This window comes from Hyaena hyaena, unplaced genomic scaffold (genome assembly GCF_003009895.1).
Source record: "Hyaena hyaena isolate Hyena2069 unplaced genomic scaffold, ASM300989v1 scaffold_520, whole genome shotgun sequence".
Taxonomy (NCBI): domain Eukaryota; kingdom Metazoa; phylum Chordata; class Mammalia; order Carnivora; family Hyaenidae; genus Hyaena; species Hyaena hyaena.
Window position 1 is genome coordinate 547,932 of NW_024081152.1, and position 23,226 is coordinate 571,157.

The following is a 23,226-nucleotide window of genomic DNA, read 5'->3' on the forward strand; positions in this document are numbered from 1 at the left end:
ATATATAATTATATATGTGCAATATATACACATATATATCTCAGATATTTTATTTCTTTAAATTTATTTATCATGAATGACAGAGATAAAAAATATGTGAGTTCCATCATTGTGGAAATGGCTTTAAGAGAAAACTGGTGAGATGAATTTTATTGTTTCCCATTTTCAACCAGTAAATAGTTGCCATTGATAAATGGCAAGAATGCTCAAGCTGTGTTATATAATACAACATGCCTGTTCACAGGGGGAAAACTAGTAAATAGCTTATGTACTTGACTTCTTGATTTCATCATACAAGACAAGCACAGAAGCACTACTCATGCCTCTGAGAACCATAGACCAAGACCCCTTGAAAAAAGGTTTGGCTCGTTTATCAAAAGAGCAATCTTCCTCTGGCAGTCAAGCATGCCTGTGTACATGATGTCAGTTCCTTTGCATCCTGACTGCATCATCATTTGGCCACAGTGTCAAATGGGTAGAAAGTCAACCCAGCAACAGCTGTGACAGATTGTGGGATCATCAGCTGATGAAGATGTGAGTATTCTTGGGATCTGGAAGCATTCCTTTGCAGTGTCATAGACATCAAAGTAGCAGGACAGTAGATCATAGTGGCCTGCACAGATGCATTAAAGCCTTGGTAGCCCTTAATCCCATCAGATTTGTATATCTTAAACTAACAGTCACCCAGGCCTCGGAATTCCCTTTCAGCTCCAGCTTTCTCCACAACAGCTGCTTTGGCGGGTAAGGGAAAATTCAAGAGGACACACAAAATACAAGGATGTGGGCCCAGCTGCCAGATTCCAGGCAAAGAAGCACCAAAACTGGGTTCTCTTGTCCACACCACCCAGGAAGATCTGCTTGTATTTATCTTTGAAGGCAAAGTTGAGACCTTGGGTGGTGAAGCATCTGATGACATACATTGGCCAGGTTACCACACCAGAAGGACAAGACTCCCTGTTCCTTGGGGATATGAACCACAGTCTATAATGCCCTTGTATTTCTTACCTGTGGTGATTTGCATGCTGGCATGCTGCACCTGCAGCAGCAGCTTGACCCCACTCAGTCTTGGAGATGGCTGCAACCACTCCACCCACCAAGAAGTCCTTGGGAAAGGACACAGTGACATCTGTCATGTCGAAAGGAAAGAGGAGGCAGGCAACCACAGGACTGTGGCTGGAATCTACTGGGACTCCGGGACTCTGGGCTGCATGTATTCATTTGCTCCACAATTTATTCTACATTTATTCACAAATAGAGTAAAATATGGTAAAAATTAAACAAATAGGTCAACAATGAAGCGCCTATATGTGAGAGTTGTCATGGAAGGTACTATAGAGATGGTGAGTTGTGAATCTCTGAGAAAAAGGCCTTATGATTTAATACGGCTGTAATACTATATCCACCATTCACATTAGTGGGTAGGATATAGTTAGTGCCGCAGAGAGAAACTCCAAACTATGTATGCCAAAATGGATGAACAAATAAGGGAGTATTTTTAAATGGCGCTGACAAATGAGCAAGATTTCAGTGGACAGTGAGGGCATTCTGGGTGGGACATACTCTGCAATGATGTAGAAGCAGGAGAGTGCACAGTATATTTTGAGATCAGCCAGGAAAGTCACATTGGTTTCTATAAGAAAGTAATAGCAGATGAGATAGAACAGGTATTGGTTGGTATTTACCTTTCGAAAAAAGTAAATAAATAAGAGATTCTAATGTAACTATTGGCTACTAGAGGAATAGATAATATATAAAACATTATGATGAGCTACAGAAAAGGATTAGCTCTGGACAAAATTGTCAAGGGGATGAAATTTGTCTTTGGTTCCCACACTCTATCCTCTTCAAGACCTTAGTGGTTTCCTTAATCCTCTTAAAAATCTACTTATGAAGCTCCTTACTTCATAGGTAATTGCAAAATTCTGGTTAGCATCTTTCACTGTTGCCTCAGAGATGTTCTGTGTTAGTTAGAATAAAAGGGTTATTAAGGATGAAACAGGAAATTTAAGCATAAATTAGTGGATGAAAAAGAATTAGGGAAGATGTTAATTAGATTTTAGATTACTAAAATCAGTTATTACATATAGGATTAAAGTTTGCTCTAATGATTACATGGGATCTTAACCTTTAAGATAGAATTTATTTTTCCTTCAGTGCTATGGAAATCTTCCTCAGAGTAAATTTCTGACTGTGTCCAATTAAGGAAGAAATTCTTAAATACCTGGTAAGGGAAGTTGGAGCATTTACCGCTGTTTGGTTAGTTCATATTCATTATGAACAAATTTTGCCCCTTCCATAGTAGCTAGAGCACATAAACTGATTTATCCAGCCTCCCTTATAGCTCCCTTCTGGCCAAAGAGACTGAAGCAGAACATCTAGGAAACTTGTCCTTCATTGATAAAGGGGACAAAGATAATTGGTAAAACCTCAAGACTGAAACATGAACCTGATGCCTGAAACAGTGGCAGTTGTCCCATAATAAAATGAAGATAAAGTCAAGAGAACTTCAGAAATGCCAAATCTGACGGCTTTAACTGCTGAACCAACACTAACTACTGCATATTTCTTGTTATGGGAGAAAAAGTACTCTTTCTACTCAAACAACTGTTAGCTGAATTTTCTGTTACAGCTGAATATACTCCTAACAATGAAAGGCCAACATCAGAATCCAGTGAGAATTTTTTTTTTCAAATATGTATTCATCTCAGGGTTGGGATCAGGACACAGTAGGAGTGAGACACGGTACACAAGACCATGAACATACAATTCCTATTGCTACAGATCCCTCACTTGATCATTCTCTCTATCTATAGATCAATTTTAGGCATGGAGAGGAGTATCTCAGTTTTTACTAAAAGCTTTAGTAATAAAGGTCTATATTCTAAGTTGTCCAGACAAGCTCAGAAATATCCACTTTAGGGGCACCTGGGTGGCTTAGTCGGTTAAGCGTCTGACTTTCACTTAGGTCATGATCTCGCGGTTCGTGGGTTCGAGCCCCGCGTCGGGCTCTGTGCTGACTGCCAGCTCAGAGCCTGGAGCCTGTTTCAGTCTGTGACTCCCTCTCTCTCTGACCTTCCCCTGCTCACGCTGTCTCTCTCTCTCTCCTAGAAATAAATAAAACATTAAATTTTTTTAAAAAAAAGAAATATCCACTTTATCATGAAGCACATTTATCAACATCATTCATAAGCAAGATTGGGGGGGGGACGAATAATTACTGAATACCTCCTAGGTACACATGTTTTGCTATTAGTTTTACATATATTATCTCACACATTTCACATAGCTTTGAGAGATAAGTCTGTATCTTCACCAGTCTCTCTTGCTCTTCTTCTGATGAAGAATCTGAGAGCCAAGAGGTCAGGTGATATGTCCTTACCCTTTTAGTAAAAGGCAGAACCAACACCAAACTCAGATATGCTTATATTCTTCCCATTAGGATAATGTCTCCTCCATAATTTTAAATCTTGATGCTTTAATTCTTGATATTCATTGAATTGCAAAATAGCAGAAAATTTAAAACTATGAGAATCATAAGCTCTTTTACAAAGAAACTGAAGGCAGAATACTGTGTAAACTCGGCTTCCAAACTAGCTCCTCTTGCTCCACATTTCTTATACTAAATCAATATTTTCATAGCTTTGTGTTTCAATACAACTGATACTGCCATTCACTTCCTGATATTTCAAGTCATAAGTGGTTCCTTAATCAATTTGGGGAACATGATATGGCAATCTGTCCTTAACTGTAAAATTTGTGATTCATAGAGCTCATTTTAGAGCTTAATTCTGAAGAGGGGAAACTGAGCTCTAGAGAGTTTCAGTGAATAGCTCCAGATCCCATAGTTATTTCATGATATAACTAAGTTATCACAAGTTTCTTGACATCTAGAGTAACACTGTTTTTATTCTGCCGAAATTCTGAATCTTCTACTTGCTGTCTGTGTACCTTTGGCAAGCTATTTAATCTCTTAAATTTCCTTTATTCCCCTTCTCTCAAGGGGGATGATAGTAATAATATTTTTTGTGGTATGTATTGTGAGAGCTGTTCCTTTTCTCCCTCCAAATAAACCTCCAATTTCAATTTCTTCCACACAGCTTCAATAGCAGGCCATCTCTCAGGAGTGTATCGTCAATAGTCTAAATCAAGCTTAGGCAACCATCCCTTTGGTAGTAGTTCATATAGGGGTGGGCATAGGATGTGATTCTGACCATCGATACTTGAGAGGACATCTGCTGAGGAAATCAATCTGCCAGCAAAATCTTAGTACAACTGAAAAAGATATTACCAAAAGGAGGGTAGGGAGAAAGAAAATTACAGGCCAATATACTCATTAACATAGACACAAAATTTCTTAACAAAATAGTTCTTGAGCAAATCCACCAATATAAGAGGGATAATACATCATGTCCTCATGGGGCTTATCCCAGGAATGCAGTATTGATTGAATCTTTGAAAATCGACCAGTGGAACTCATCCTATTAACTACATAAAGGAGTAAAGGACATATCATCATTTCAGTAGTTGCAGAAAAATTATTTAGTGAATTCAGCAACTACTCATGATAAAAACTCTCAGCAAGTAAGTATTAAAATAAAATTCCTCGGTCTAATGAAAGGCAATTACAAAAACTGTACAACTTTGTATATGTATATATGTGTGTATAAAGATATGTATAGTATATATAGCTACAATATTACATAATGGTAAAATTAATTTTCCCCATAAGATCAGGATGTCCAATCTCATCACTATTCATTGAGTACTATAACGTGATTCCAAATCTGTAATAACAGAAGGAAAAGAAAGCAGGCATACCGATTGGAAAGGAAGAAGCAAACCTGATGCATTTTCAGATGACATCACTGACTATAAAGAAAATCCCAAGGAATCTACAAAACAATTTATAGAACTAATAAGTGAATTATAAAGATCATAGAATACAAGTTAAAATATAAAAATCAATTTTATTTTTCTATACCAAGAGAAAATCATGGAAAATTAACATTCCATTTACAATAATATCTAGTAACACAAAGCATTTAGGAAGACATTTAACAAAAGATATGCAGACTGTTATCACTGAAAAGAACACGATATTGCTGAGCAAATATAAAGACCCACATAAATGGGTAAATACCCCATGTTCATAAGCTAGAATACGTATTATCATAAAGATGATAATTCTTGTCAAATTAATCTCTAGATTCAACACAATCCAGGTCACAAATCTAGCAGGCATTTTTTGTAGAAACACAAAAGCTAGTTATAAAACATGCATGGAACTGCAAAGAACCTAGAATATTCAAAGCAAGAGTGCAAAAGTACAAAGTTGTAGGATTTACATTATCTGATTTCAAGACATACTGCAACAGTGCAGTAATAAAGAAAGTATGGTATTGGTCAAACCAGAGAGAAAAAGAACGATGGGATAACAGAGAAGGCTCCAAATAAATGCACACTTAACATAGACATTTGATTTTCCACAAAGGTGCCAAAGCGATCCAATAGGGGAAAGAATAGCTTTTTAACATAGAATGCTGGAACAGCTAAATATCCATACAGAAAAAGCAACTTGACTGCTTTCTTATATACCACACTCAAAAATTAATTAGAGCTTAAAGGAAAACATAGGGGAACATAGTCATCACTTTGGTGTAAGCAATGGTTTATCAGGAAAGACACATAAAGAAGTGACCCAATAATGTAAGAATATTTACATTTTACCAAAATGAAAAATGTATGCACAACAAAAGATGCCATTACAAAAATAAATAGGCTAGTCTAGAAAAAATATTCACAAGGCTGGCATTGAGAATATATAAAGAAACCATATAACTTTACAATAAAGAACAAACATTAAAGTTTCCTAATCAAAAAAAAGTTGAACACTTTACAAAATAACGTACAGAAATAACGAATAAGTAAATTTTAAAAGGACTTGATGTTATTAGCCAGGAAAGACATGTAAATCAAAGTCATTATGAAATAGAGCGACCAGCAAAGCCAAAATTAAAAAAAATAATGACACCAAGTATTGGTGAAGACATAGAGAAACTAAAATTTTCTTACATTCTTTCATTGTTGTACACTTACTTTGGAAGGAAAAGGAAATCTGGAAGTTTATTATAGAACTATAGAACTATTATAGAACTGTGACCCCACAATTCTACTTTTAGTTTTTACCAGAGATATCAAAGACTAATCTATAGAAATACTTGGATAAGAATGTTCATAACAGCTCTCTTCATATTGGCCAGAAATTGAGTGTCCATCAACAGATGGACACAGATTTATTTATAAATCAATAAAATGTGATTATTTAAACAACAGAGTGCTACTCAAAAATTTAAAAAAGGGAATGAACTGTTGATACACACAAGAAGGATCTCTAAAACATTATTCTGAATAAAATAAACCTTCCATAAGAATACATATTGTGGGGGCGCCTGGGTGGCTCAGTTGGTTAAGCTTCTGACTTCCGCTCAGGTCATGATCTCACGGTTCGTGGGTTCGAGCCCCACATCGGGCTCTGTGCTGATAGCTCAGAGCCTGGAGCCTGCTTCAGATTCCACATCTCCTTCTCTCTCTGTACCTCCCCTGCTCGCACTCTGTCTCTCTTTGTCTCAAAAATAAATAAGCAATTAAAAAAAATTAAAAAAAAAAAAAGAATACATATTGTGTAATCCCATTCTTATGAAGTCCTAGAATAGCCAAAACTAATCAATTCTGGGGAAAAAAAAATCAGAGCAGAGATTGTACATGGAACAGAGTTAGGAGTTAAGTGGTAGTGGTAGGAGATGTGGAGATCTTTTTTTTTTTTTCTTTTTTTTGAGACATGGAGATCTTTTTGGGATGAGGGTAATATTCTGTGTCTTGACAGATGTTTTGGGTCATGTATTCATTTGTCAAAACTTAAATGTTCACTTAAAGTTTACAAATCTTGTTTATAAATTATGTCACGGAAGGAAAAATACTGTAAACAAATTTTGAACCTTAAAGATAAGTGTGCTGAAGTATTTAGAAGGAACTATACTGATGTATGCTATTGACTTTGGTTTTTTTCTTTTTTTTTGTTTTTGTTTTTGTTTTTTGTTTTTTTTTTTTGCTATTGACTTTGGTATGCATCACAAACCCAGATGATTAATGGATGAAGACTAGAATGGATAGATGGATGAATAGGCAGTAAAGAATATGATGCTCATTACAGAGTCTAGGTGATGGACGGCAGCATTCCATGTGTCTAGCTTGGATATAAGCCAGCATCAGAAAGATTTGATTAACTTATCACCAAAACCTCTCTTTTCAGGGCAAATCTTTCAGGGCTGTGCAACCCAGGAAATGCCTGTCATTGGTCAACCTGTCAGAATCTTCATTTGAGCACAGAGCTATTTGCAGTGGCATCTGATGAGAAAGACATGGTCTCTGACATAGCACTAGTATACTACCCAGGACTATTCTATTAACAAACAGGCTTCTGGCTCATTGCTAAATGCCAGCTAAAGACAGAACCATCTGGAAAGCGAAGTGTAGAATGATCTCTATTTTTCCAAGAATCAAAGCAAGGTGGAACATTTCTGAATGAAACCATGGATGTTATTCATAAAATCTGGGCCACATGAGGTTAGAGGCATATTGATTTCCAGTCTAAGGATGAATTGGCCATCTTTGGCCTTTCAGAAAATGACCACAGATTAAAATGATGAAGAACAGATGTCACTATTTGAAGCTTTAATTAGAGAGCCCGAAATGCGCTTAATTGGCAAGACAGCCATAACAACTGTGTCCTGCCACAGACTGACAGAAGGATGACAAGTGTTTTAATGTGGTAAAGACAAATCCTGGGTCTAGCTGCTTCCGAATAAACAATCTGGCCAGCTTGAAAAGGTTTGAAGGAATCAGACTTGCCAATACTCACCAAGTTCCAGGAAGGCCTTAGATTTGAGTAATTCTATGTTAGAATTAGGTTTAACAACAACAACAACAACAACAACAACAAAAGCTATTTTAAAAAAAATGTTTTCTTAGAAGAGTTCCTTATTGAGAATATCTGTCCCTAGCAGGGCTTAGAGAAAGCATAGCCATAGATCTGACCCTGGCTTGTCTGGAAAGTTGCTGCCTCCCTTTTTCTACCTCTTCCTCTCTCTCTACCCCCTCCTCCCAGCCCTCTCCTTCCCATTACCCAAAAGCCTCATCTTCTCAGAATGTCCCAGAAAATATGTTATATAATATATGTGTACATATTCACACTAAGTGACAACTGATTGACTAATGTTGGATTATTTGTCTTTATGGAAAAAATCTGCAGTGCTTAAGCCAGTGAAATGTATGATTAAATTGTGGGCATCAGTGATAAGTTGGAAAAATATTAGAGGCAAAAAGCATTCAATACCTACCTACAACTCATAAGGTAGGTATTAACATCCACTCTTTGCACATCCTTTTGTAAGTTATAATGAAGAATACAGTGAAAATAGGAAGCAAGCTTCTTCCTTCCAAGAGTTTACAAAAAGAGAAGTACATAAAATTAAATATTTTATCAGTGCCTGATATAGATTATGTGATTGTTAAATATCATATATTCTCCAGTAGTTCAAGGAGTGGAGAGAACTTCTAAATAAGGTGTTCACGGAAGGCTTCAGGGGAGAGGCTGATAATGAATTGTCCATAAAGGGTTCAGCTCATGCAGCTGAGGATAAGGAAGACTGTGGGTAGGGAAAACGAGCAAAGGTTGGGAAGAAAGGCACATCCGGAGAAGGGGCATCACTAAGTCTTATGTGGGCAATCATCTAGGTATGTCGACTTACACTGGGCTTTACAGATCAAGGAAATTGCCACACATTATTTTCTGTTCTCTGAACTGAAAACACTGTCACAAGCTAAAAGTCCCTGTATTATTCTGCATTCTGTCACTTTTCATTTAAGACTCAAAATTCCTTGGGACCCATGGTCTAATTTATATATGCCAACTTTGAGTTACTTTTTAAAATAGCAAATACACTTGAGGCAAACAAGTCCTTTGAAAGCCTCCTTTTGTTTTGTTTTGTTTTCTTCCTCCTTGTTGAAATTAAATAAGTTCTGTACATTTCCGAAGTTACCAGCCCTTTGTTTTATTTCCTTAATAAAGAGAGAAACATTATCCATACCTGCAGTCTCAAAAGAATCTCTAGAGATTATCCAATCAACACTTCTGTTCTTAGGCATTAATGCACTTATTTCATAAACAAAATAAGTAATACTAATGATAATTAATAGTCTTATAAATGAATAACAATTCTGAATAATCTGGTCTTAACATAATAAACAGGGAAATTAATGGAGCTCATTATTCTAATTATTTAGATAGGGAGTTTCTATTTCTATAACAAGGATAAGAAGGTTTGTACTCTAAAGTCACACTAGAATATTGAAGAATCATTTTTCGAGAGGATAATTATCAATAATAATGTTGATATTATCCCCAGCTCTGAAGACTTGCATAAATCATAGCCATAGCATGTAGGACCTCTAAAAGAGAAAGTTCAATCAAAATTTAAAAGGCAGTGCTGGGGCGCCTGGGTGGCTTAGTTGATTAAGTGTCCAACTTCAGCTCAGGTCATGGTCTGTGGGTTCAAGGCCTGCTTAGGGCTCTGTACTGATGGCTCAGAGCCTGGAGACTGCTTCGGATTCTGTATCTCCCTCTCTCTCTCTGCCCATCTCTGCTTGTCTCTCTCTTTCTCTTTCTCAAAAATAAACAGAAAGAAAGAAAGAAAGAAAGAAAGAAAGAAAGAAAGAAAGAAAGAAAGAAAGAAAGAAAGAAAGAAAAAAGAAAGAAAGAGGAGTGTTTAGTTAGCTTCAGCATATTTGTATCTTCCTGACCTGCACGCATGACACTTCAATAGTGAAAGGAACAAGCAGGCTGGATAGGAAGGAAAAAGCTTGGGCTTGGCATCAGACCCTCATTAGTTCTTTGATCTTTGGCAACTGACCCAAATTCTCTGAGTCTCTCTCTCCTCTCTCTTTTAATTCACAATAGAGATTAAAGTGCCTATGCCATAAGTGCACTGGGTGGATTGGGTGACAAAAAGTCTATAAAGCAGCTGCAGAGAACCCACACAGGCAAACGTTCTAGGAGAAACTATTTTCTGAAGTTGGGAATAATCAATGTTATGTCTCTGAAGTAGTAATTTACTCAAAGGATCTATGTTCAGGGTTGCAGATGTGTATAGGTCCACCTATGCAGAAGTTCCCTCAGCCCTCAGCCAACGGGAAAATGGCTGATATTTTGGTACCTCATCTTACCACTTGAAATACAGTATTCACTACACTGGACTGTGAAGCACAAGCACATTGCTCAATGGCTGGATGATGTATTTTAAATTAAAATTTAGTGATATATTGTTCACTTTATAGAAGGAAAAAAAACTATGAAAATAATGCAGGTGAAGAGCACTTCCTCTTAATATTATCTTTTCATTATTTTTTCTGAAGACTTATGAATGGAGCAATGTTATTGGCATCTGCATAGAGTTATTTATCATACCACCAAATGCAGTTAGCCTTATTTCTTCCTTGTTCTCACTGATGTAATATTGTTAAACCTATAATAACCATTCATGAAATTTAAAATCAGAGACACAGGGGGCGCCTGGGTGGCTTAGTCGGTTAAGCGTCCGACTTTCGCTTAGGTCATGATCTCGCGGTTAGTGGGTTCAAGCCCCGCGTCGGGCTCTGTGCTGACAGCCAGCTCAGAACCTGGAGCCTGTTTCAGTCTGTGACACCCTCTCTCTCTGGCCCTCCCCTGCTCACGCTGTCTCTCTCTCTCTCTCTCCTAGAAATAAATAAAAAAATAAAATAAAATAAAATAAAATAAAATAAAATAAAATAAAATCAGAGACACAGAATTCTAAGTTTCCAAAACTTCTATCTTCTCCCCTAATGATATGATTTTCTAACATAATGTGGTAACAACTCAGACTCAGATTCAGATTAGTCAGACCTCTGCATTCCCAATATAACACAGGGTGCCTAAGAACTGAGTCTTCAAAATGCTCACTTAATAAACAGATCTGCTCATTCCTGCATTTACACATTGTATATGTACCAAGACACAGTCGTGTGTATCCCCAAACCTTTTATGCCAATTAAATTTATTATTTTTTTCACACTTTAATTAAGTATTACAAAAACCACTAAATCAGGAATGAGAAAATAAAGTTGCTGTTTCTATGAAACTCAAATTGAATGTTTTGGAAAGACCCAGTAAATATAAATGACAATAAAAATCTCATTCAATTAGGTGGAGGCAGACAAATATAAACAAATGAGGGGGAAAAGTAATAAAAGTCTAGGATTCTGTACTTAGAATATTTTTTTCCTTTTTAAAACTCTTGCTTCACAGTAAAGAAACACAACCTGGATGTTGAAATTGCATCATAATTGGTGTGGTTAATGGAAGGGAAAGAACATTGAACTTCAAACAATGGATTCATACTCAAAAGATTTTAGATCACAAAGAGAAAAAACTGTATATGAATATCCGTTTATATGTTTAAGTTCATATAAAATACATGTTGGGTGTGAATTTTTCACTTTAACCCACTTTATCTATTCATCAACTGCAGTTCTAATTAATCTAATTTTAAAAGCTTTTGTTGTGTTGGAATACTTCAGTATTCTTCAGAAGATGTTTGTACAGTGACAAAGCAATCTTATTTATTGTATTCTTTTAGCAGGAAATCAAAAACAGGAGATCTTAAATTTAAAAACAAGTTAAACAAAAATTAAGAGGTTAGCAACTAATTAACAATGAGGGGTTTTTTTAAATTGCCTGTCTTAATGATTCTCCATGAGAATGGACCTCCCTGGCTCCAGGTGCTCTTCTTCCTTCCAGATTAATTAATCTCCTTCCTGTCAACATGGCCTTTAGCTATCCAAGATTCTTTCATGAGTTAAATGACCACACACCCTGGTTACAGAGAACAGTTCTGGTTTAAGGCTACTGACCTAATTACTAAAAGCACTCTTTTACTTCCAATGGTGTGCCAGTTTGAATGATAAATTATATGGACTCTATATTCCTATACTATGTCATACCTCATTGCTCTCTGAATCTTTTATTTTCTCACCTTCTCTTATCACCTTTCTTTCTGTGTACTCTGCATTAAAGGGGAAAAATGAAGTTGCTCAATTATTCTTAGCTTGGAGATCATTTTGCCTCAAGAAGTAGATCTTATTGGGGCACCTGGGTGGCTCAGTTGGTTGAGTGTAAGACTCTTGACTTTGGCTCAGGTCATTATCTCACGATTCATGAATTCGAATCCCACGTGGGGCTCTATGCTAACAGCATTGGGATCTGCTTAAGATTCTCTCTTTCTCTCCCTCTCCCCTGTTCGCTTGTGCTCTCTCTCTTTCTCTCTCTCTCTCTCAAAATGGATGAAAACTTTTAAAAAAGTAGATTTTATTCAAGATTTGCAAAAAGAGGAGCTTTCTTGGAAGGAAATATGGATAGATCACAGAACCCAGATATAAGGTAGCATTTTCATTGAAAACCAAAACCTTTAAGCAAAAGACCCAAAGGAGCCAAAACAATCTACATTTTCTTGTCTCTCTCTGTCCCTGCATGGTCTGTCACCTCATCCTTTCTTTGCATGGCTATTTTGTTCTCTTTCTCTATTGACCAGCCTGTTTTGCTTTACTTTCACTTAATCCAAACATCTCAGGATTCACTTAATCCAAGCCATCTCAGCCCTGACTTTTTATCACCTACCAGTTCAATTACTCAACACTGACCATCTCAATTCACATGGCCCTCTAAATTGAAGATGGCGGAGAAGTAAGGAGCTCCTACTTGCACTTGCGCCCATATATCACATGGAAAAGATCTGAAGCCATTGGAAACCTTACAAAACCTGAGAGATGACGCAGAATCCACTGAGAAAGCCTTCTAACGTGAGTGCGAACTGGGAAAGATAAAATCAGGCGGGGATCTGAGACTCCAGGGTGGGAGGTGATTCCCCTCTACCCTCTATGGGGAGTGAGAGGAGAAAGAGAGTCCGAAACAAAAAAAACCTCCTCTCGGGGCAGAGAAAGACCGTACTTGCCAAATACCTGCACACCAGGTCCCCTCGCGCCAACTGGCCCCGGGGGAGCTGAGCGCACAGACTGCTTCTTTGTGCGGGCTCCTGGCGGCTGAACTTCAGAGCAGCGGCGCGCCTGCCGCCATTGTAGCTCCCGGGCGGCTGGGGCCCCTGAAAGAGCCACGCTCCTGGCAGGCTGGGGCTCTGGAGGGAAGGCAAAGAGCTAAAAACTGGGAAATTTGCCTGTGAGTTCGTGTTTCGGGTGACGAGCCATAGAGGGACCCGCTTTTCCTCACTCCAGCGGGCTCGGGATCCGGCACCCGGCAGGCAAGCCCCCGCGCATGCGCGCCAGCCCGACCCAGAGAAGGAAGCAGCGATTCTGACTCCGCCCCCAGAGCTCGGCAGGGGGCCTGGAACTGCCCCGAGGGGGTTGCCTGGGAAGCTGTGTCTAAGGCAATTTCATCGGGGCGCACGGACTGGGATTTGGAGACTGGGACTGGCCTGGGTTGAAGAGTGCAACCAACTTCGGCTGCGCCCCCGGTACGGGGGGTTTACACGCCCAAAAGAGCGAGGTGCAGCGTTTGGTTCAAGGAGGGACTGGAGCACCGTCACTCTCCTCCCCACAACCGCCAAGGCAGAGCTCCCGCCTGAGGCATTGGATCACGCCACGCCCATCCCTGCCTGAGAGGTGCCCTCCTCCCCTTTTTTTTCTCTTCTTTTTTTCTTCTTCTTTCTCCTTTCTCTCTTTTTCCCCCAGAACACTGACCTGATTACTCTGGTCGCGCTTACTTAGACAATCACAACGAGTCCATTCTGTAGATGTAAATTCTACACCTACCAACATCTTCATCTCTTTCTCTCAGGAGTAATTAGACTATATAGTTTCTCTGGATAATACCAGCACCCTTCTCTCACCTATCCAACCATATTCTACACTTTACCTCTTTGAAAAAAGCTTCTTATCCCTTCTGCCTGTTCGTTCTATTTCCAATTTTGCCTCATCCTGCCCCGCCTTCTCTCTCTTTCTCTATGCTCTTCAACCTGCACTGCATACACACGGCTATTTAACTGTAGCTGGGAAATCCGGTTATATGCTTTAAACCGTTCTTTGTCCATCAGTTTTCTTTTTTTCCTTTTCTTTTCTCCTTTTTGACCTTTTTTTGTATTTTATACTCCCTATTATTCGCCCTCCCTCCTCCGTCTTTTCTCTTAACTTTTTCGTTTTCCCACTCACTTGGCATGTTAGTTGAATTGGCCTGTGTGTTTGTGTGCTCCTGCTCCCTGTGTGTTTGTCTGTCTGTTTTCTTTTCCAGGGCTACCTGAAGAAACAAGCCAGAGTACACAAGGTGGAGAGTCCCAAATATCACTACGAATAGGAAAATAAAATAACCAAGGTCCGAACAAGAGAGACCGAGGAATACCATTCAAAAAACAATCTCTGAAAGGATAGGCCCTGGAAAGTCAAAGAGTCTTCTTGGATATAGCAGCGCTCATAGAAACAGAGAGCATACCAGGTCTTTAAAACCAACAAGAGCCGGAAAGCTAACTAAAATGACGAAACGAAAGACCTCTCCTCCAAAGAAACTCCAAGAAGAAATGACAGCTAATGAACTGCTCAAAACAGATATCAGCAGCATCACTGAACAAGATTTTAGAATAATAATGGTAAAATTAATAGCAGGGCTTGAAAAAAACATAGGGGACATCAAAGAAACTATGGCTACAGACAGAATGGAAAATAAAAATAGGCACGAAGAATTAAAAAATGCGATAAATGAGATAAATTAGAGGCCTCCAATGCACGGATTGAAGAGGCAGAAAGGAGAATAAGTGATCTAGAAGACACCATTATAGAAAAGCAAGAAGCTGACAAAAAAAGAGACAAACTGATCCAGGAACAGGAAAGAAGAATTCGAGAGCTCAGCGATACGGTCAAACGCAACAATATACGTATCATAGGAATCCCAGAAGAGGAAGAGAGAGGGAAAGGTGCTGAAGGAGTCCTGGAACAAATTATAGCAGAGAACTTCCCCGACCTGGGGAAGGAAGTAAATGTGGAAATACAAGAGGCTCAGAGGACTCCCCTCAGATGTAACTTGAATCGATCTTCTGCACGACATATCATCGTAAAAATGGCAAAATACAAGGACAAAGAGAGAATTTTGAAAGCAGCTAGGGAGAAAAGGGCCCTCACATACAAAGGGAAACCTATCAGAGTGGTGACAGACCTATCTACTGAAACGTGGCAGGCCAGAAAGGAATGGCAGGAGATCTTCAATGTGATGAACAGTAAAAATATGCAGCCAAGAATCCTCTATCCAGCAAGCCTGTCATTCAAAATAGAAGGAGAGATAAAAACCTTTCCAAATAAACAGAAATTGAAAGAATTTGTCACCACGAAGCCAGCCCTACAAGAAATCCTGAGGGGGATGCTCTGAAGGAAAGGTTGCAAGGAACAAAGATACCAGAGACACCACCACAAACATGAACCCTACAAAAGATACAAAGACTCTAAACCCACATATTTCAATAATAACACTGAATGTAAATGGGCTGAATGCTCCAATCAAAAGACATAGGGTAGCAGAATGGATTAAAAAACAAAATCCATCTATATGCTGTCTACAAGAAACTCATTTTAGACGGGAAGATACCTTCAGATTAAAAGTAAGGGGATGGAGAAATATATATCATGCTACAGGAAATCAAAAGAAAGCCGGAGTAGCGATACTTATATCAGACAAACTGGACTTTAAATTAAAGACAATCACAAGAGATGAAGAAGGGCACTACATAATAATTACAGGGTCCATCCATCAGGAAGAACTAACAATCATAAATGTCTACGCACCGAATATGGGAGCACCTAAATATCTAAAACAATTAATCACAAACAGAAACAAGCTTATAGATAAGAATGTGCTAATAGCAGGAGACTTTAATACTCCGCTTATAGCAATGGATAGGTCAACCAGACAGAAAATCACTAAAGAAATAATGGACTTGAAAGACACATTGGACCAGATGGATCTGATAGATATATTTAGAACTTTACATCCTGAGGCCAGGGAATTTACTTTCTTCTCAAGTGCGCAGGGCACATTCTCCAAGATAGATCACATACTGGGACATAAAGCAGCCCTCAATTCACATGGCCCTTCTCAAAATTCTCAAGAGAACAAACTGAAAGTCATCCTATCTTTTATTCTGTTAACATGGTGTATCACATTGTTTTTCTTGCATATGTTGGAACATCCTTGGATCCTAGGAATAAATTCCACTTGATCATGACATATGATCCTTTTAATGTGATATCAAATTGAGTTTGCCAGCACTTTATTTAGGATTTTTGTATCTATGTTTATCAGGAATATTGACTTGTAATTTTATTATGGAAAAAATTTTATTTTTTTTCTTTTCAAGTTTTTATTTAAATTCTAGTTAGTTAAAATATATGGTAAAGTTGTCTTCAGGAGTAGAATTTAGAGATTCATCATTTACATATAACACCCAGTGCTCATCACAAGTGCCCTCCTTAATACCCATCACCCATTTAGCCCATCCCCCAACCACCTCCTTCCGTGAACACTCAGTTTGTTCTCTATACATAAAGAGTGTCTTATGCTTTGCTTCCCTCTCTTTCTTTTTTCCTTCCCCTATGTTCATCTGTTTTGTTTCTTAAATTCCACATATGTGTGAAATCATATGGTATTTGTCTTTCTCTGACTGACTTATTTTGCTTAGCATAATACACTCTAGCTCCATACACGTCGTTGCAAATGGCAAGACTTCATTCTTTTTGATGACTTGTAATTTTCTTTCCTTGTGGTGTCTTTATCTGTCTTTGGTACGATGGTCATTCTGACCACATAAAACAAGTTTGGAAGTGTTCTCTCCTCTTCAGTTTTTTGAAAGAGTTTGAGAAGGATTGGTGTCAATTCTTTAAATGTTTGGTAGAATTCACCTGTGAAGCCATGTGTTCCTGAACTTTTCTTTGTTGAAAGGTTTTGGTTACTGCTTTAATCTCCATATTCATTATTGGCTCATTTCTATTTCTTCATAGTCAGTCTTGGTTGGGCTTATGTTTCTAGGAATGTAGCCACTTCCTGTAGGTTGTCCAATTTGTTGGCATAGAATTGTTCTTATTTCTGTGGTATTAGTTGTCTTTCTCTTTTATTTATATGTTTCCATTTTCATTTATAATTTTATTTGTTTGTGCCTTTTTCCCCCCTTTGGTTAGTCTATTTGTTCATTTTGTTTATCTTTTCAAAAAGCCAACATTTAGTTTCATTGATCCTTTCTATTGTCTTTCTAGTCTCCATTTCATTTATTTCTGCTCTAATCTTTATTCTTCTACTAAATTTGGGCTTAGCTTGTTTTTCTTTTTCTAGGAAAAAGAGTGAAGTTAGGTTAAAATGGTACAAAGTTAGGTTGTTAATTTGAAAAAAAAAATTATTTTTCAAGTAGTACACCCAGTACAGATCCCAAGGCAGGACTTGAACTCACAACCATGAGATCAAGATCCGAGCTAAGACCAAGGGTCAGACCCTTAACAGACTGAGCCACCCAAGCACCCCTGAAGTTTTTTTTTTTCTTAATGTAGGCATTTATCACTATAAACTTCCCTCTAAGAACAATTATTGCTATGTTGCATATGTTTTGGTGTGTTGTGTTACCATACTTATTTGTCTCAAGATTCTTTTGATTTTCCTTTTGTTTTTCTCTTTAACCCATTGGTTGTTTAGAAGTGTATTGTTTAATTTCACATATTTGTTCATTTTCCCATTTTCCTTTCATAATTGATTTCTAGTTTCATACCATTGCACCCAGAAAAGATACCTGATATGACTTTAATATTCTTAAATTTGTTACCATGAATTTTGTGGTCCAATATATAATACACTCTAGAGAAATTATATGTACACTTGAGAAGAATGTGTATTCTGTTGCTGTTGGATGGAGTGCTCTTTGTATATGTGTGGTAGGTCAGTTAGGCCTAAAACGTTATTTAAGTTTGCTGTTTCCTTATTGATTTTATGTCTGGATGATTTATCCATTGATGAAAGTGGGATATTGAAGTCCCCTCCTATTATGGTATTGATGTTTATTTCTCCCTTCATTTCTGTTAATATTTTCTTTATTTATTTAGGTGCTTCAATGTTGGGTACATATATAAGTGTTAGATCCTCTTGATAAATTGACCCCTCTGTCATTATATTATGATCTTCTTTATCTCTGGTGAGAAATAAAATTTTGACTGAAAGTCTAGTTGTCAGATATAAGTACAGCCAACCCTGCTCTTTTTTGATTACTATTTCCATGAAATCTTTCTCCATCTCTTCACTTTCAGCTTGTATGAGTCCTTAAAGCTAAACTGAGTCACTTGTAGGTAAAATACATTTGGAGCTTGTTTCTTTATCCATTCAGCTACTGTGTTCTTGAGTAGAGAATTGAAGTCATTTACACTTAAAGTAATAATTGATTGGTATAGATTTATTGTTACCATCTTTTCTGTTGTGTTACCATCCTTTTCATTGTTTACTGGCTGTTCTGTAATTCCTTTGTTTCTTTCTTCCCTTCTTGCTGTATTCCTTGGTAATTTGTTGATTTTTTATAGTGGTATTTTTTTTATTCCTTTCACTTTCTCTTTTGTGTATCTACTAAAGATGTCTTCTTTGCAGTCATCATTAAGTTTACATAAAGCATCATATAATTAGAAGTCTATTTTTAGCTGATAGTAATTTCAATCTGATACAAAAGATCTGCACTCCTACTTTGTCTCCATTCCCATATGTAATGTTACTAATGTCACACTTTACATCTTTTTATGTTGTATATCCATTAACAAATTGTTTTAGCTATGGCTTTTTTTTCATATTATTGTCTTATAACATTTATAATAAAGGTAAAAGTGATTTATGAACCACCATTATCATATTAGAGTATTCTTATTTTCACTATATATTTACTTTTATAAGTGAGTTTTATACGTTCATAAATTTTCATGTTGTTACTTAGCATTCTTTCATTTTTTTAAATTTTTCATTTTTTGAGAGAGAGAGAGACAAAGACAGAGTGTGAGCAGTGGAGGGGTAGAGAGAGACACACACACAGAATCCAAAGCAAAATCCAGGCTCTGAGCTGTGAGCAGAGAGCCTGACACAGGGCTCGAACCCACGAACCACCAGATGATGACCTAAGCCAAAGTCAAACACTCAACTGACTAACTGAGCTACCTAGGTGCCCCAAGCATTCTTTGATTTTAATTCGAAGAACTCCCTTCAGCATTTTTTGTAAAGCAAGTCTAGCAGTGATGAACTTTGTTTGCCTGGAATAGATTTATTTTTTTACATATGGATATCCAGTTGTTCCGTACTCATTTGTTGAAATGGCTATCTTTACTCCACTGTATTGTCTTTGCTCCTTTGTCAAAGATCAGTTGACTATATATATATGTGTGTGGATATATTTCTGGGCTTTGTATTCTGTTCCATTGATCTATTTGTCTATTCTTTCAGCAATATTGCACTGTCTTCATTACTGCAGCCTCTTAGTAAGCCTTGCAGATAGGTAGTATGAGTCCTCTAAACTTTGTTCTTCTCCAATATTGAGTTGACCATAGTGTCTTCTGCTTCCCTGTATGGTCTTTGGAATCAGTTTGCCAATATCCAAAAAAAATACCTTGTTGGGATTTTTATTGAGACTGCATTGTATCTATAGATCATATTGTGAAGAACTGAAATCTTTATAATATTGGATCTTCCTAATCATGAACTTGAACTATCTCTCCGTTTATTATTCTTTATTGTCTTTCATCAGAGTTCTATAGTATTCCTCATATAGATCTTATATACTTTTTGTTAAATTTGTACCTAAGTATTTCTTTCTTTCTTTTTTTGGTGCTAATGTACATGGTAATGTGTTTTTAATTTCAAATTCCATTTGTTTGTTGCCAGCACAATAATATTTTAAAACATTTTGTTAATGCCATTTAATGAATATACTAATATTTGGGCTATATAATACACACCAAAAAAACACAACAAACTACCTTTGCTTTACGTGCAGGTGTGTTCCATAAATATTGTCCATTTTATAGATTGTTTTCAGAGACTGAGTTTTCAAAGGTCACAAGATGAATTTATGAGGTATTTTGATGTGAATTATGATATCTGTCAATGTTCCGATTACCATGAGGAAAAGAGTTGTATTGAGTACTGATTGACAAATTTGAAAATTATTGAGAAGTCACAATGAAATGACAATTCACTTTTACTATAAACATAGTGGATCTGAGAAAGACTGAAAGACACTACAAAGTTTTATAGAATTCAGGGCAAGTGGAATCTAACCTTTTGCACCTGTATATCAAGCACATGTTAATTTTCATATATAAATGTCTTCTTTACAATCTTTATTCTTATCTAAAACAATTTCTAATTGATAATAATACTTTAGAGGTGCCTGGGTGGCTCAGTCGGTTAAGCGTCTGACTTCGGCTCAGGTCATGATCTCATGTTTTGTGGGTTCCTGCCCCACATTGGGTTCTGTGCTGACAGCTCAGAACCTGGAGCCTGCTTCAGATTCTGTATCTCCCTCTCTCTATGCCCCTCCCCCACTCACACTCTGTCTCTCAAAACTAAATAAACAGTAAAACATTTTTAATAATAATAATACTTTTAAAAGTTTAAAACATTTAACTTTTCAATATGTAAAATATTCAATTCTTGTAAATGAGCCAACTTATTTCTCCTACTGCTCTTTCCATGGCAAGAGAACTGGTCAGCAGAGAGTAATAGTATCTTCAAAACACTATCAAACATTGCCAGTTCAAAAGATTCTTACCAGTCCACCCTCTACCTGACCAACCAAAACATATTTTAAGGGGAAGAAACTTAAAAAAAATTTTTAAATACATGTTATATTTATGCCATTGCATGAGCAATCAGTAGTATTTACAAATTGCAAGTGAGGAGTTTTCTACAGTCATTTACAAGTGGGTAAGCAAAAGGAGTAATTTAGCTCCCACAGTTTTTCTACATTTATTCTTCCAGAATCCATTTCTAAACAACCCACATGTCATTGCCATCGTGTAAACAATTTGTTTACACATGTATCTGAACTGATTTACAACGGCTACTCATTTAATGTGCTGATAAATAATCCTGTCGATATGTCCAAAATGATGTGTAGAAGCACATAACTGACAGCCAGAAAAGATCTTAGAGGTTATGTGGTCTAATGTGCTTGTTGCATAGATGAGGAAATGGAAGCTAAATTATATTTAGGGGCTTATCCATTGTCACATAGTCAGAGGATATGATCATTTTTCAAATATCTTAAAATACAACTAAAAGATCGTTAAATGAAGAGTAGGTAGATATAGCATGTTGAGAAAATTAGCACCTCAGTTTATGTTTTCATATACTACGTGTTTCACTTCAGTAGGCCATTACACATCTTGATCCCTCTAAAAAGCCTGGTAATCATCTTTCAAAATCATATGCAGGGTAAATGCCTCTCTGATGGTTTCCTGGACCCCACCCACAAGACAGTTAGCCATTGCCTTATTATTTCTGTTCTTTGTACTTGCATTATATCCTATGATTCATTAGATAGATCTTGTGTCCCACTTCTTTTCCATGCAGCCTCACCTCCAGCCACTCCTGTTGTGACTACCTCCACTTCAACGAGTCATGGACTAGCTTTGTGCACATATAAACTGACAGGGCCTTACTTCATGCCTTTGCTGTGTACTTTTCACTTCTTGTCCTGGGGTTTCTTTGATACAATGCATGGATCATCTGTGGGTATCCTCTCAGTACTCAACTCATGGAAGTTAACTTACATGTGACTATTCTTTGACCAGTTGGGGAGAAGCACCAAAAAATACCTTGTTACCCCTTTATACTCTGGGAAGCCAGTTCTCAGATATATTTCTAAAGGTTCTTTAGGGGCACTTGGGTGGCTCAGTTGGTTAAGCATCCAACCCACAGTTTGTGAGATAGAGCCCCGCATAGCAGGGGCTCTGTGCTGACAGAATTCAGGGCAAGTGGGGTCTAACCTATTGCACATGTATACCACATACATGTTAATTTTCATAGATAAATGTCTTTTTTAGAATCTTTATTCTTATCTAAAATGATCTATATTAATAATCTATTACAATAACAATTTATATTAATAATCTCTGGAGCTTCCTTGGGATTCTCTGTCTCCCTCTCTCTCTGTGCCCCTCCAGCTTAGGCAAGCACTCATGTGCACGTGCACTCTTTCTCTCTCTCCCAAAAATAAATAAATAAACATTTAAAAAATACATTTCTTCAGATGGATCTGCAGGATTGAGTACAATTGTATAATCAACTTGAGAATGCACCCCCTACCCTGTACTGCCTTAATCCCATTCCTATTTTACCCTCTTTATTTCCCACTATTGCTTACTATGATCACTTCCCAATTTACCTACATTCAAGAGAAATTTGCAAGAACTCAATAAAGACTAGATTATGGTCTCAGACATTTCAGGAATGAAGGTTTGTGACACTGCACTCCTTCAGCTGAAATCTAGCAGAGGGTAAGAGAAATGTGAACAAGATAGCAGAAGAAAAATTTGTGATGATAATCTTTGGTCTTGTAACCAGATGCAGAGCCAAGGACTATAGCAATTATGTATATTTTGTGTTGATTGATTCTTTCTCTTCCCTCTCCCTGATACCTTATATGAAAGGTGATCATGATAAATATTACAATTAAAGTTCCCATTGAAATCATGACTGAATGACATCATTCCATCACTATATGGTAGCTGATGGAACTTTGTATCTCCTGGATATTAGGGATGATGATTTATTCATTTAAATAAATTCTCATACCGTTGTCTGGAAATGGGGAATTAAAGAAGCTGCTCACAATGTTCATTATGGACTCTGTCACACACTTCTCCAAGAAGGCGTCTGCATGCTTTCTGTCTGTGGTTGTGTTGGAAACCTGGAGAGAAGAACAGAACAACTCACGACATTCTAACACATCTTTGAAATATAAATCAAACCAGAACCTTCTAAAAATTGTCCTGAAATAGTTATTTATAACATTTCTTCTGCTTTTTAAAGTTGCTTTGAATAGAAGCATTTCTGCTTAAAAATCCACTACAATTTTATTATTCTGAAAG

At 37.2% G+C, this 23,226-nt stretch overlaps 1 pseudogene; it reads right to left on the minus strand.

Annotated features, from left to right (window-relative positions):
• Positions 1–264: 264 nt before the first annotated feature.
• On the minus strand, positions 265–1,133 carry LOC120247403 (annotated as a pseudogene).
• Positions 1,134–23,226: the final 22,093 nt, after the last annotated feature.